The sequence below is a fragment of the Ascaphus truei genome, unplaced genomic scaffold (genome assembly GCF_040206685.1).
Source record: "Ascaphus truei isolate aAscTru1 unplaced genomic scaffold, aAscTru1.hap1 HAP1_SCAFFOLD_531, whole genome shotgun sequence".
NCBI classification, from domain to species: Eukaryota; Metazoa; Chordata; class Amphibia; order Anura; family Ascaphidae; genus Ascaphus; species Ascaphus truei.
The window spans coordinates 231,118-246,131 of record NW_027456862.1 but is presented as its reverse complement, the minus strand read 5'-3'; the positions used below and the strand labels follow the sequence as shown (position 1 = coordinate 246,131).

At 43.2% G+C, this 15,014-nt stretch overlaps 1 long non-coding RNA gene across 1 annotated transcript; it reads right to left on the bottom strand.

The window, feature by feature from the left end:
* Positions 1-743: 743 nt before the first annotated feature.
* LOC142485086 (uncharacterized) lies at positions 744-13,179 on the bottom strand. Its single transcript, XR_012798357.1, has 6 exons — positions 13,070-13,179; positions 9,378-9,497; positions 8,294-8,391; positions 6,618-6,728; positions 3,196-3,305; positions 744-1,824 (listed from the first exon to the last, which is right to left on the bottom strand). It is a non-coding gene; the product is annotated as an uncharacterized LOC142485086 (long non-coding RNA).
* Positions 13,180-15,014: the final 1,835 nt, after the last annotated feature.

Sequence of the window (15,014 nt, the reverse complement as noted above, 5' to 3'; positions counted from 1 at the left end):
ATATCCTTTGTCTTCGTTTGCTGATATGGTTACCTGATATCACCTGAATGATTTCCTCACTGCTGAAAGAAATGCTACATCATACTTCTCATTCCCCAACCCTTAAGTAAGTGTACTTCTTGTTCGTTACTGTATTATCTGTTGTGTTCACCTATATTCTAAGGAATAAATACAATTTATTATATCTTAAGCCTCGTTCAGTTCAAACCCAATTATTTTTGTGTAATATTAATAAGCCTGTGGAAGCTATCGTCACAAGGAGGTATTATAGTGTGTATTGTGGGGAGAATTAGTGTGTGTGTTGTTTGGGAGTGATATTCGGGAGGATTGTGTGTGCAGAAGGAAGAATGAGTGAGGGGGGAGTAAGGGAGCAGGATTGAATGAGAGGGGGTCATTGAGTGATAGCGGGGAGGGGAGGGAAGAGTGAGGAGAGTGGGTGTAGGAGGGAGCAGTGCAAGAGACCGTCGGGGGCAGAATACATGGTGAGAAGGGAGGCTGCCTAGAAGCATAAAAATCTACTTCACCACTGTTCTGTACTCTCTTCAATACTCTGTGTTACAGATCTCTCTGGCAAGAAATGGGGTCCAATGGCAAAGACTGCTCTAAATAAGATAGTATAAATGAACACAGAGAGAAATTCCAAAGAGTAACCCAAGAAAATACAAGTGAAATCTAATCGTAAGGTAATTAGTCCCATTAAGTGAAATACATAAAGGAATAGTCCATAAAAAAGCACAAAGGAAAAAAATAGGAGTACTTTATTGTGATGTTACATTTCAGAGAATATAAAATTATAGGAAAACAATTCCACTTTGTTCAGAAAACCAGAAAGTCTTGGTCCCAGGTGGACTGAATTTTTATTGCAAATAAGTTCCTTAATACACAAGTAAAGAATATAGTTACTTATTCTATTCTCTACTGTAAGACGTGCCACATTGCCCAATATTTGGGTACAGTGCCCAGATTGTGACCATGCACTACAGAGGTGAGATTCCCCCAACTCCAATTTGCTACACACTCCAAGAGAGATTATTGTGATCAGAGGTGGAATGAGAGGGGTGAGAAGGGTCGCTGCCCAGGGAGTAGCCTGACAGGGGGTACAGAAATCTCTTTTGGTGCATATATTGCGGAGCTGCATTGATTGACTTGTCAATCAGCTCTGCTGCCTATCCCATTGACATCATGATCCGGCACTGTGATCAGCTGCAGCGCTGACCCAGGTGTGTTAGTGCAGCACTTTACAGGGAGGGAACAGAGGTTGTGGATGACAGATGCTGGGGATAGGCCATGAGTACGGGCCAGAGTAAGGTGGAGACTTTCTGTACTCTGCATACAGGACACTGCATGCATGACAGTGTCTGTGTGTGTGTGTGTGTGTGTGTGTATTCCAAGTGTCAGTGTGCATAAGTAAGTGTGCTCTGTAAGTATGCCTGTGTGGCAGGTATAGGGGGGTGGTTCAGCTGGAGGAACTTATCCAGGCACAAAAGCACATAGATGCCCCAGATTATACCACCCCAAATGCTGATAATATCCTGCTGCACTTTACAGAAGATGATGCAGATGTCAGTGGGTGGTGGGTTCATTAAATCCATCCATCATATCATAGCCACACTGTGCATATGATGTACTGAATCAATCACAGGAAGACATCTCCATGGTAGGGGTAGAAGTTAACAGAATATGTCCAGCACTGTGGTGTGTAGCCCATAAATAATAATTGTGCACATTACAGAACATACTTGCAACTGCAAGATCATTTTGCTGCTTGTAGTGTTTGCTCTTGTCCTGTGCAGTGTTGTCGTAGATCCGTCTCTTCAGTGTTCACTGCAATAAAAGTAAGACATTGCATTAATATTACAGAAGTTTGGGAGCTGAAATCCCACTATGCTGCAGACATTTTCCCTTTGCATAAGATTCTTGTGATTATATCTCAATGATGATCAATAACAACTACATCATAACACAGCCGCTCAATACAAAATATGTATTTGCTATCAATGGTCATGGAGGCCAAACGTCACACAATGTACAGATATACTGCTGCGGCCGAGTTTATTCGAGCATTTGCCCGTTCTTGGCCGCAGCAGTAACCTGGCGCGCGCCGGAGGGTGCCGGGCGCACGCCGAAGCAGCGGAGGAGCGCCCTCCGATCGGGGCTTTCTCCCTTCCGCTGCCGGGTCCGTCGGGTCCCCCGGAACCCCCTGCCGCTGTCCCCCACATCGCGGGACACCAGTGCTCCCTCGGGGAGCCCTGGACGCGCGTGCAGGGGGCGCAGGCACCCGATGACGCGTGACCGTGCATCGGTGATGCGCGGCACGCTGAGGGAGTGCAGCTAGCACGCCGGGGCATCCCCCGGCTTGCGGTGCTAGCCGTGCTTCAATAAAACGTGTCGGTAGTGTAGCAAGGATTATTTCTTCCTCTGGTGCATTATGATGGGATGTGTTGTAAGATTCTGCATTATTAGCATCACTGAATCTTTTGGAAACTGAGTAATATTCTATGTTTTAATGCAATATTATGGATGATCAGCCGGTAAAATAAAGCTTACTGTATCTGTAGCCATGCTCTACCCATGATGTGCTGAATCAATGACTGCAGAGTGATTCAGAGTGGTAAACATGACTGGAACTCATCTCTGAATAGAGGACAGAACAGCAGTGCAGAGTAGGAGGTGAATGTATCTCAAATGGAAGACTTAGTAGCTGTGTGGGGAGTAGACAGTACAGACTGATCAAATAAATAGTTAAAGGAGTATCTTCAACATTACTTGGCTTTGTTATCAACATTGAAGTTTCTCTTGTTTTTTCTGTTCTTTAAATCACTACTACTGATGCCATGTGTAACCTGTACTGAGAGATATACTCTACTGGCCTAGATGAAACCATATGATGCAAACAGGATTCATCCCACTCCAGATTCATATGATTGCACCACTTCAACCTTTAATAAAACACATAGAACTACAGCAGTGCGCTACTGCACATGTTCTTGTTATGAATGGTAGTAGATGTGGTCCTTGGGTCAATACTTCATACAGCAGCCACACTCTACTCATGATGTATTGAATCAACAAAAACCTGCATGGTACAGATCACAGGAAGGGTAGAGTAGAGGGGAATATGTCCAATGCGAAACCCTTAGCAGCTGGATTGTGTGGAGTCAACAAAACGACAAATACTAAATGAGAAATATACACATTGCTTATCTGTCTCTGTGTAGTCATTTTCCTCCTCTTCAACTGTCTTTCAAAATTTCTCTTCTGACAGAAAAGAAACACATGGCTTCAATATTCACTGTTCTTCCCTCCTGAAATAAAAGTTAAGCATTGCATGGTTATGATCATACATACAATGAACCTTGCGCCAAACCATGTGATCCAAAGTAAATCCACCTCCCTCCCATAGCTGTGTTCCTTCTAGAGCTTCTACCACACAAGTCATTAATGTTCGTGACACTGTACTGCAGTCACAGTCTGCACACAAAGTACTGAATCAATTACATCACACTGAAAAGGCAGTCTACATGATGCAATAGTTAACCATAATAACTCTGTCATGCAAATGACAGGAAAACCTATATGTATATCATTAGGGGAGAGGGGAAAAATAATTAAAAAATAAGTGCGACAAATAAAAACAGATTATAGGAAAGTAAATCCTTGCCCTGGGAACTTTACAATCTAATAGAAATGTTAGAAGACTTAAAGAGAGGCAGCAGTTGGGGGAAGAAGTGCAGTAGATGACAATGCTTGTCCTTAATGGTGGGTACAATTAGTAGAAAGCACATCTTGGGAACAATAGTTGTTAGCAGTGACTGTGGGTGTGGGACAGTAGCCACGAGTCAAAGTTTTTTAAATGCTTGATTTAAGTCGTGAATTTTAAGATTGGTCTTACATGTGGGTGGAAGAGGTTATGTTGGCATATACTGAGTGTGAGGAAGTTTCACATGTACGGTGCAGTGATGGAAAATGGTTTCAGGCAAGTGAGAGAACAGTAGAGGTGAAAGAAGTTTACAGGAGACAGTTATGGTTATAGTGCAAGAGACAAGCAAGGGCATAACGAGAGATCAAAGATGATATGCAAGAAGGAGCAGATTAATGGAGAGCCTTAACAAAAAGGTAAGGAGGAGAACTTTGTAGGTGATACAAAAACTTGATGGGATGCCAGGACAGGGATTTAAGGAGATGAGCAGAGACTGTTGTGGGAGAAAGTGAGATAATTCAAGCAGCAGAGTTTTGCATAGGAGAAAGTTGTGAAGCATGGAGGCCTGTTAGTAGTATGTTAAAATAACCTATAGGATAACAGTATACATTGGAGTTTTAGCAGTAGGTTGAGAGGGGAAAGGGAAGATCTTGGCAATATTACAGAGAAAGAGGCAACACATTTTACCCATAGCCGTGCATGTGAATGGAGATGGAATTGAAGAGCCAAATGTTACTCCTATGCAACATGTTTGATGACAAGATAGATGGTAGTACTGTTTACTGTGATGGAGAAAGGGGATAATATGAGCCCAGTGTTAGACATTAAGTTTAAGGCAGTGGAGTGCCATCCATGAGCATATAGCCAGGAGACAACCCAAGAGTAGGGACTGGATTGCAGGAGTGAGAACAGGGGTGGATAGATTTGTGTGTGTATCATCCGCATAGAGATTATATCTAAGGCCAAAAGCATTGATGAAGTCACCAAATGATAGTATGTAGAGAGAAAGAGAGATCTCAGAACAGAGCCCTGATGTATACCCACAGACAGATCAATAGAAGACGAAGACATGTTAGCAACAGAGATGGAGAATGTGTGACAGGAAAGTTATGATGAAAACCAGGATAGAACTTTGTTACTGATACCAAGAGAGAGTTTAGAATATGAAGGAGGAGAGTGATTGAGAGCATCAAACGCAGCCGATAGATCAAGTAGGATTAGTAGGGAAAAACCTTGGGAATTAGCTTTAAGCACAGTCTGTAGAACGTGCTGTACGAAAGGCAGGTTGTAAAGGATCCAGGAGGGCATGTGATTTAAGAATGTTGACACTAGCAATTAGAAGGCAAACAGCATGAGGGATACAGAGCGGTAGTTAGTAAGGCACATAGGGTGTAGTTTGTTTCTGACAAAAGGGTGACCGCTACAGGCTTAAAGTAAGAGGGCAAAAATCCAGAGAATAGGGAGAAATTGAAGATGTGGGTGAGAGTGGGGACTAAGAGATGCAGTAAGGTGTGAGGGGATACGATCTAGAGGGCATGTGGTAGAGGGAGAATAGAAGATGATTAGCTTCCAGCTCTGTAAGAGAAGAAAAGGAGTCAAGTGCAGAAGGAGATTTGGGTAGAAGGAGAGAAGGGGGAAGGGACAGAAGGAATCTCCTTTTGGGTGGCATCCACCTTGCCTCTGAAGTAGTCAAATGCTTGAGGAGAAGTGAAGGAAGGATGGCAAGTGGGAGGAGAAGGTCAGTGGAGGGAGTCAAATACAGAGAAAAAAAACAGCGTAAATTAAATTTGAGTGTTGATGAGTGTGGAAAAAAGTAGTGTATTTAGCCCTAGAGAGCAGCTTTATACAGGACAGGAGACATTTTTACTGTAGAAAAATCAAACAAAGTGTGAGATTTCCTCCGTAGGTATTAAGAACAGCGAGTGGAAGTGTGATGAGTGTGTTTGGGAATTTAGCCAAGGGTGTGGGTTAGAGGGATGAGTGTGTCAGAGCCTATAGGGGGCATATAGATAGGAGGATAGCATTGTAAGAGTTAATAAGATTGTTAGTTTAAGCAGAAAGAAAGAGAGAGAAGAGAGAAGAGAGGTTAGAGTAGATGTCAGAGGAGAGTTTAATTAAGCAGAGGCAAATCAGTGGGACAGGTAAGATGCGGTGAGGGGAATGACTGATTGTGACTGATGAGAGCAGAAGAGGTTATGTACAACTAGAGCCTTGTTAGTAAGAGTGGACATTCCAGAGGGCACAGGAGAAGGGAAGAGAAAAGTAAGGAAAGGAATGTGGATTACATTAGATAGGTTAACACTCTTAGTAGGGAGGCCTGATGTGTATATGAGCCGGTCCAAGATTATAAGAGATATCCCCCAACATCAGCGAGCATAGAAGGAGACACAGAGATAGGTGTAGAGAGAGACAGAGATAGGGATATGTAGAGAGAGAAGGGCGTCAAGAGAATGAGACAGATAGGCGTAGAGAGAGGAGACATAGAGAGAGGGGGCTTTGAGAGGGGGGCGTAGAGAATGAGGGAAGGTGGAAGAGAATAGGATGTGCAGGAGTGCATTTCATTGAGCAGTGCAGAAATAGCTGCAATAGAGGTCTGTACAAATGGTGCTTTGTGTAGACACATGCAAAGGTAGGGGAAGGAAAGTGTATAGAACATGTGGATAAAAGCAGGAGTGTGGAAGTTAGAGAAATTAGAAAAGTTTTACAGAGGAGTGAGGAAACAGTAAACAGAAAGAACAAGAGAGAGGTTACATTGGGATGACGTGCTGTGGTAGAGAGAAATGCTAGGAGAGAGCCTCCAGATATTAGAGGACATGAATTGAGAGAGCAAATGTATAAATCAAAACCGGAGGGGGAGGTATAGCACGAAAGCTTGCACAGCAGTTGATGAAGATTATAGTCTTAAAGTTGCGTGTACCTGTCAGGGCACTCAAGAAGGTCAATGCTCACAAGTGCAGAGTTCATGAAGAAATGCTGAATCCAGTTCCCCTCCAATTTAATTTTAATATAACTTTTTCATTCTTCATTACTGCAAAAAGCAAACAAAACAAAACCACATTGCATTACTATTTTCAAAATGGATTGAATGACATATTCAACAGTAACTGTGTGATGCCAATATTGCCTTCTCACTCGTAGGCCAGTACGGTCAGGTACCCAGTACTGATAAAACAATAAGTGCCCGTACTAAGTACCAATATGAATTATAAGGAAATGTAAAATCTCCAGGTCTCTCTCCATCTCTGCAACAGATATATGGATAAGCCCATATTAAGGCATCACGTGACCGGAGCCGTCACTGACTGGGTATACGCAAAGATGCAGGGAGATGCAAAGAAAGGGAGGGAGAGAGACAGGGAGAAGATGGGAAACGGAGGGAGGCACGGATGGCAGGCCTCTCTCTTTCACTGGTGCATGCAAGGAGCTGGTCCCAACATCCACAAAGTGTGTGTGTATTATTGGTTGTGTTTTATGGCGGTAGGAGGATAGTGTGTATATTGTGTGTGTGTGGGAGTATTATATTGTGTGTAGGGTATTATAGTGTGTATATTATGTTGAGGTGCAGAGGAGAGTGTTAGATTGGGTATCTTGTGTTAGGGGGTATTGTGTATATTGTGTTTAAGACTATAATATTATTGGGGAGATTATTATTGAGGAGGTATTAAAGTGTGTATTGTGGGGAGTATTAGTGTATGTATTATTTGTGGGTGACAGATGCTGTGGGTAGGCCAAGAGTACGGGCCAGACTAAGGTGGAGACTTTCTGTACTCTGCATACAGGACTCTACATGTACTGCAGAGGTGAAATTCCCCCAACTCCAATTTGCTACACTCTCCAAGAGAGAATATTGTGATCAGAGGTGGAAGATGAGCAGGGTCACTGCCCAGGGAGTAGCCTGTCAGGGGGCATGGAAATCTCTTTTGGTGCGTATGTTGCCACGTGGCATTGATTGACCGGTCAATTAGCACTGCTTCCTATCACAGTGACATGATCCGGTGCTGTGATCGGTTGCAGCGCTGACCAAGGTGTGTTAGTGCAGCAATTTACAGGGAGGGAACAGAGGTTGTGGGTGACAGATGCTGGGGGTAGGCCAAGAGTACGGGCCAGAGCAAGGTGGAGATATTCTGTACTCTGCATGCCCATCCTGCATGCCCAGGACTCTGCATGCATGCCAGTGGCTGTGGGGTGTGTGTGTGTAGGTATGCCAAGTGTCAGTGTGCATAAGTAAGTGTGCTGTGTGTGTAAGTAAGTTTGCCTGTGTGCAGGAGGTGTAGGGGGGTGGGGGGCGGGGGGCGGTTCAGCTGGAGGACTTTACCCAGCACAAAAGCACATAGATGCCTCTGATTATATCACCCCAAATGCTGATAATATCCTGCTGTAGATGCACTTTACAGAAGATGATACAGATGTCATCAGTGTTTGGTGGGTTCATTAAATCAATCCATCATATAATAGCCACACTGTGCATATGATGTACTGAATCAGTAACACCAATCACAGGAAGACATCTCCATGGTAGGGGTAGTGTTGAAGTTAACAAAATATGTCCAGCACTGTGGTGTGGAGCCCATACATAATAATTGTGCACATTACCAGAACAACATATTGTCAACTGCATGATCATTTTGCTGCTTGTAGTGTATACTCTTGTCCTGTGCAGTGTTGTAGTAGATCCGTCTCTTCGGTGTTCACTGCAATAAAAGTAAGACATTGCATTAATATTACAGAAGTTTGGGGGCTGAAATCCCACTATGCTAATGACAGTTTCCCTTTGCATAAGATTCTTGTGATTATATCTCAATGATGATCAATAACAACTACATCATAACACAGCTGCTCTATACAGAATATGTATTTGCCATCAATGGTCATGGAGGCAATATGTCACACAATGTACATATATAGCAAGGATTATTTCTTCCTCTGGTGTATTATGATGGGAGGGTGAGATTCTGCATTATCAGCATCAGTAAATCTGTAGGAAACTGAGTGATATTCTATTTTTTAATGCAATATTAGGGTAAAATAAAGCTTGCTGTATCTATAGCCATGCTCTACCCATGATGTGCTGAATCAATGACTGCAGAGCGATTTAGAGTGGTAAACATGACTTGAACTCATCTCTGAATAGAGGGTAGCACAGTAGTGCAGAGTAGAAGGTGAATGTATCTCAAATGGAAACCCTTAGCAGCTGTGTGGGGAGTAGACAGTACAGACTGACCAAGTAAATAGTAAAAAGTAGTAACTTCAACATTACTTGGTTTTGTTCTCCACTCCTGTTTTTCTGTTCTTTAAATCACTAATACTGATGCCATATGTAACCTGTACTGAGAGTTATATACTCTACTGGCATAGATCAAATTAAATGATGCAAACAGGATCCCTCCCACTCAAGATTCATATGATTGCACCACCTCAACCTTTCATAGCAATAACATAGAACTGCAGCAGTGCGCTACTGCACATGTTCTTGTTATGAATGGTAGTAGATGTGGTCCTTGGGTCAGTACTTCATACTGTAGCCACACTCTATTCATGATGTATTGAATCAACAAAAATCTGCATGGTACAGATCACAGGAAGGGGTGGAGTAGAGGTGAATATGTCCAATGCGAAACCCTTAGCAGCCGGATTTTTTGGAGTCAATAAAACGACAAATACTAAATGAGAAATATACACATTGCTTATCTGTCTCTGTGTAGTCATTTTCCTCCTCTTCAACTGTCCTTCAATTTTCTATTTTGCAAGAAAATGAACACATGGCTTCAATATTCACTTCTGTTCTGCAGTCTTTCCTCTTGAAATAAAAAAGTTAAGCATTGCATTATTATTATTATAATTATTATTGACGATACATACAATGAACCTTGCTCCAAACCATGTGATACAAAGCAAATCCACCTCCCTCCCACAGCTGTGCTCCTTCTAGAGCTTCTACCACACAAGTTATTCATGTCAGTGAAACTGTACTGCAGTCCCGGTCTGCACACAATCTACTGAATCAATGACATCACACTGTGTCACACAATGTCATGCTAACGACAGGAAACAATCTTTGTATATATCTTTGTATATATAATAATAATAATAATAATAATAATAAAAAAAATAAGACAGGACAGACACTCCTACATTGCAATCAATAGAAAATAACTGGGACAGGCACTTCAAGGATGCATACGGTCCCGGATAAACTGTAGCTACCTATACACGTGTGCCTTGTCTCTAGACTCTGCAAATATCTCTATTTATATACCACCCATTGTGTACTCAGCGCTTTACAAGAGAGACCAAAAAGTACAGGAAATTATTATACAATAAGTTCAACAAACAAAAACAGACAATAGGAAAGTAAATCCCTGTCCTGGGTAGTTTACAATCTAAGAGAAATGTAAGGAGACTTACAGAGAGACAACAGGTGGGGGAACAAGTGCAGTAGATGACAATGCTTGTCCTTAATGGTGGGTACTTGTAGTATAAAGCACTTCTTGGGAACAATAGTTAGTGACTGAATGAGTGACAGTAGCAACGAGTAAAAGCTATTGAAATGCTTCATTTAAGTTGTGAATTTTAAGGTTGATCTTAAATGTGGGTGGAAGAGGGTATGTTGGCATATACTGAGTGTGTGTGAGTTTCACAGGTAAATTGATGGGAAAGGGTTTCAGGCAAGAGAGCGAGTGCGTGGTAGAGGTGTAAGAAGTATAATGGAGACAGTTATTAGTAGAGCTTAGGAGACGAGGAAGGGCATAACGAGACCAAAGATGATATGTAGGAAGGAGCAGATGAATAGAGAATAGTGTTGGACTGGGTCCTCAACTATAAAAAAATGGGTAACGGGTACCCGGCCAAAATGAAAGGTTCTACCCGGTCGGGTACACGGTTTGGCACTTACCTTCCGGGTGGCGGTGACATCTAGGATCAGCAGCAGTCCTGTGACGGTGGCAGCATCTGTGGTGTCTTCAGCCGGCGGGGGAGCTGCAGGCTCACAGACACAGCTTACCTGCTTCGGTGCTGTGGAAGTGATTCCTGCAGCTCCCCCCGCCAGGTGAAGACACCTCTGATGCTGCCAACATCAGAGGACTGCTGCTGCTGATCCTAGATGTCTTAGGAAAGGTAAGTATAAAAGATTATTTCCAGCTGCCCTGACATTACCCGACGCCGGGTATTACCCGGCCAAGTCCACTTCTCAGTGGCCGGTTTCGAGTAATGTCCGGGTAGCTGGAAATGTGTTGGGTAACGCCGGGTACTCGGTACACCACTAATAGAGAACCTTAACAAAAAGGTAAGGAGGAGAACTTTGTAGGTGATCTGAAACTTGATGGGAAGCAAGGAGAGGGATTTAAGGAGGAGGAGGAGATGAGCAGATACTGTTGTGGGAGAAAGGGAAATTATTCAAGCAGCAGAGTTTTGGATAGATTGCAAATGAGAAAGTTGTGAAGCAGGGAGCCCTGTTAGCAGTATGTTAACCCATACGATAAGGGCATGCATTGGCGTTTTAGCAGTAGATTGACAGAGAAAAGGGCAAATCTTGGAAATATTACAGAGAAAGAATCGACAAACTTTAGCCAGTGTCGTGAATGAAGATGGAAAGGGAAGAGTCAAATGTTACTCCTAGGCAATGTGCTTTCATGACAGGATGATGGTAGTACTGTTTACTGCGATGGAGAAAGGTGATATTAGGCCAGATTTAGGGGGAAATATGAGGAGCTCAGTTTTAGACATTAGGTTTAAGGCAGAAGAGTGTCATCCATGGAGGATATAGCCAGGAGGCGACCCGAAACTAGGAACTAAATTGCAGGAGTGACGGTAGGGTGGATAGGTGTGTGTATCATCTGCATAGAGATGATATCAAGGGCCAAAATAGTTGATAAGGTCAACTAGTGATAGTATGTAGTGAGAGAGGTCCCAGAACAGAGTCCTGAGGTATACCAACAGACAAAACAACAGGAGACAAAGACACGTTAGCAACAGAGATGGAGAATGTGTGATGGAGAAGTATGATGAAAACCAGGATATAAGTTTGCTGCGGATACGAAGAAAGAGTTTAGAATATGAATGAGAAGAGTGATTGACAGTATCAAAAGCAGAAGAGAGATCAAGCAGGATTAGTAAGTAAAATGGACCTTGGGAATTTTCTTTATGTACATAATTGGTTACATTGGGAAAGGCAGATTGTGAAGGGCCCAGAGGAGCATGTGATTTAAGAATGTTGATCAAACGGGAGATCACAAGACGTTCTAGCAATTAGGAGGCAAATGGTAGGACGGATACAGGGCGATAGTTAGAAATTCACACAAGGTCAAGGTTATTTTTGAGAATAGGGGTGACCACTGCATGCTTAAAAGGAAGAGTTGAAAGAGCCAAAGGATATGGAGGAATTGAAGATGTGGGTGAGAGTGAGAATATAGGATTGAGAGGGCATGTGGTAGAGGGAGAAGAGAAGATCAGGTTCCAGCTTTGTGACAGGAGAAAAGGAGTCAAGAGTGCAATGAGATCTAGATAGAAAAAGAGAGAGGGGGAAGGGAGAGAACGAATCTACTTGTGGATGGCATCCACCTTGCCTCAAGTGAGCAAAGGCTTGAGGAGAAATAAAGGATGGATGTTAAGTGGGAGGAGAAAGTCAGTGGTGGGACTCAAATACATAGAAGACAGTGTGAATGAAATTGGAGTGTTGATGAGTGAGGAAAAAGTAGTGTTTGACCTTAAAAAAAGGAGCAGAGTTTTACAGAACAGGACAAAGGTTTAGTGTAGAAAATCAGACTGTGAGATTTCCTCCATAGGTGTTAAGAGCAGCAGTGTGATGTGATGAAGTGTGATGAGAGCGTGCTTGTGAATTAAACCAATGCATGGGTTAGGCTGCGTCTATAGTAAGCACGCAACAGAAGGCAAAGTTAGCGCATGCCTGTCGCTCCAGCAATCCCTGCACTGAGGTCCGAGGCGACGGGGAGGCCCTGCATCGCTCGCACGCACTGTGGACGACCAAGCGTGTGCCCATGATAATCACGGCCTTAGAGGGATGAGTGTGTCAGAGCCTAGAAGGGGCATATAGATGATGGAGGAGGAGGGAGGAGGAGATGATAGCATTGTAAGAGTTAACAAGATAGTTAGTTTAAGCAGAAAGTGAGGAGAGGTTAGAGATAAGGGTAGATGTCAGAGGAGAGAGTTCAATTAAGCTGAGGTATCGAGTAGGACAGGGGTGAGGGGAATGAGAAGTGGTGGACATTCCAGAGGGCACGTGAGAAGGGAAGAGTAAAGTGAGACAAGGAATGTGGATTACATTAGATGGGTTAATACGCTTAGCAGGGAGGTGGAGAGAGAGGCAAGAGGCAGAGGGTGGTGTAGGGGTAGAGGAAGAGATGTTGCATGTACCTTGTCAGAACATTAAAGAACGTCAATTCACACTGGTGCAGAGTTGATGATGAAATGCTGAATCCAGTTCACGTCCAATTCAATTTTAACAGAACTTTTTCATTCTTCATTACTGCAAAAAAAAAAGTAAAAAACAATGCATTACTATTTTCAAAATGGATTGAATTCCCCCACCAATGACTATGTGTTACCAATATATCCCTCTCAGTCCCACTGCAGCACATACTGTACCAGTGTGAAAGTAAGAAGGTACACAGTACCGGTAAAACAATACGTGCCGGTACTATGCACCATATGAATTATAAGGGGATGTAAATCTCCCAGTCTCTCTCCATATCCGCAACAGAGCGGGCTCCGGTCAGTGGCATGGATGCCCATATATGGGTATGCTCATATTTGGGCATCCCATGTCACTGACCGGAGCCGGCTCTGAGTATAGGGATATATGCGGAGACGCAGAGGTGCAAGGAAATGGGAGGAGGCACGGTGAGAAACAGGGAGAGACCACAGGAAGATAGAGGGCAACAACTTCCACAAGGTACTTGTATGGGTATAATTGTTTGTATTTTGTGCAGAGGGGGTAATTTCAGATAAAATACAATTCTCCACCCTCTACGAAACAATTCCACTTTGTTCAGTAAGCCAGAAAGTCTTGGTCCCATGTGGACTGAATTTAATGCAAATAAGGTCCTTAATACACAAGTAAAGAATAAAGTTACTTATTCTCTACTGTAAGAAGTGCCACATTGCCCACTATTTGGGTCCTGTGCCCAGATTGTGACCATGCATGGCAGAGGTGAGATTCCCCCAACTCCAATTTGCTACACTCTCCAAGAGAGATAATTGTGATCAGAGGTGGAACTAGGGGAGGGTGTGAGCAGGGTCACTGCCCAGGGAGTAACCTGACTGGGGGCACGGAAATCTCATTTAGTGCATATGTTGCGGCACTGCATTGATTGACCGGTCAATCTGCACTGCTGCCTGTCACAGTGACATCCTGATCGGGCACTGTGATCAGCTATAGCACTGACCCAGGTGAGATAGTTCAGCACTTTACAAGGAGGGAACAGATGTTGTGGGTGACAGATGCTGGAGGTAGGCCAAGACTGTTGGCCAGAGTAACGTGGAGACTTACTGCACTCTGCATGCCCATCCTCTCCCTGACATCAGGGGAAGGAAGTGGCCCTGGGGTGTGTGTAGGTATGCCAGATGTCAGTGTATGCATAAGTAAGTATGCCTGTGTAGTGGGAGGTGTAGGGGCGTTAAGCTGGAGGACTTAAAACAGGCACAAAAGCACATAGATACCTCTGATTATACCGCACCAAATGCTGATAATATCATGCTGTAGCTGCACTTTACAGAAGATGATGCAGATGTCATCATTGGTTGGTGGGTTCATTAAATCAATCCATCATATCATAACCACACTGTGCATATGATGTACTGAATCAGTAACACCAGGAAGACATCTCCATGTTAGGAGTAGAGTTGAAGTTAACAGAATATGTCCAGCACTGTGGTGTGTAGCCCATAAATAATAATTGTGCACATTACCAGAACAACATACTGTCAACTGCAAGATCATTTTGCTGCTTGTAGCGTATGCTCATCCTGTACAGTGTTGTAGTAGATCCGTCTCTTCAGTGTTCACTGCAACAAAAGTAAGACATTGCATTAATATTACAGACGTTTGGGGGCTGAAATCTCACTTCGCTGCGGACAATTTCCCTTTGCATAAGATTCTTGTGATTATGTCAATGATGATCAATAACTGCATCATAACACAGCCGCTCTATACAGAAGATGTACTTGCTCTCAATGGTCATGGAGGTAATACGTCACACAATGTACAGATATAGCAAGGATTATTTCTCCCACTGGTGCATTATGGCATTATGATGGGAAATGTTGTGAGATTCTGCATTATCAGCATCACTGAATCTTT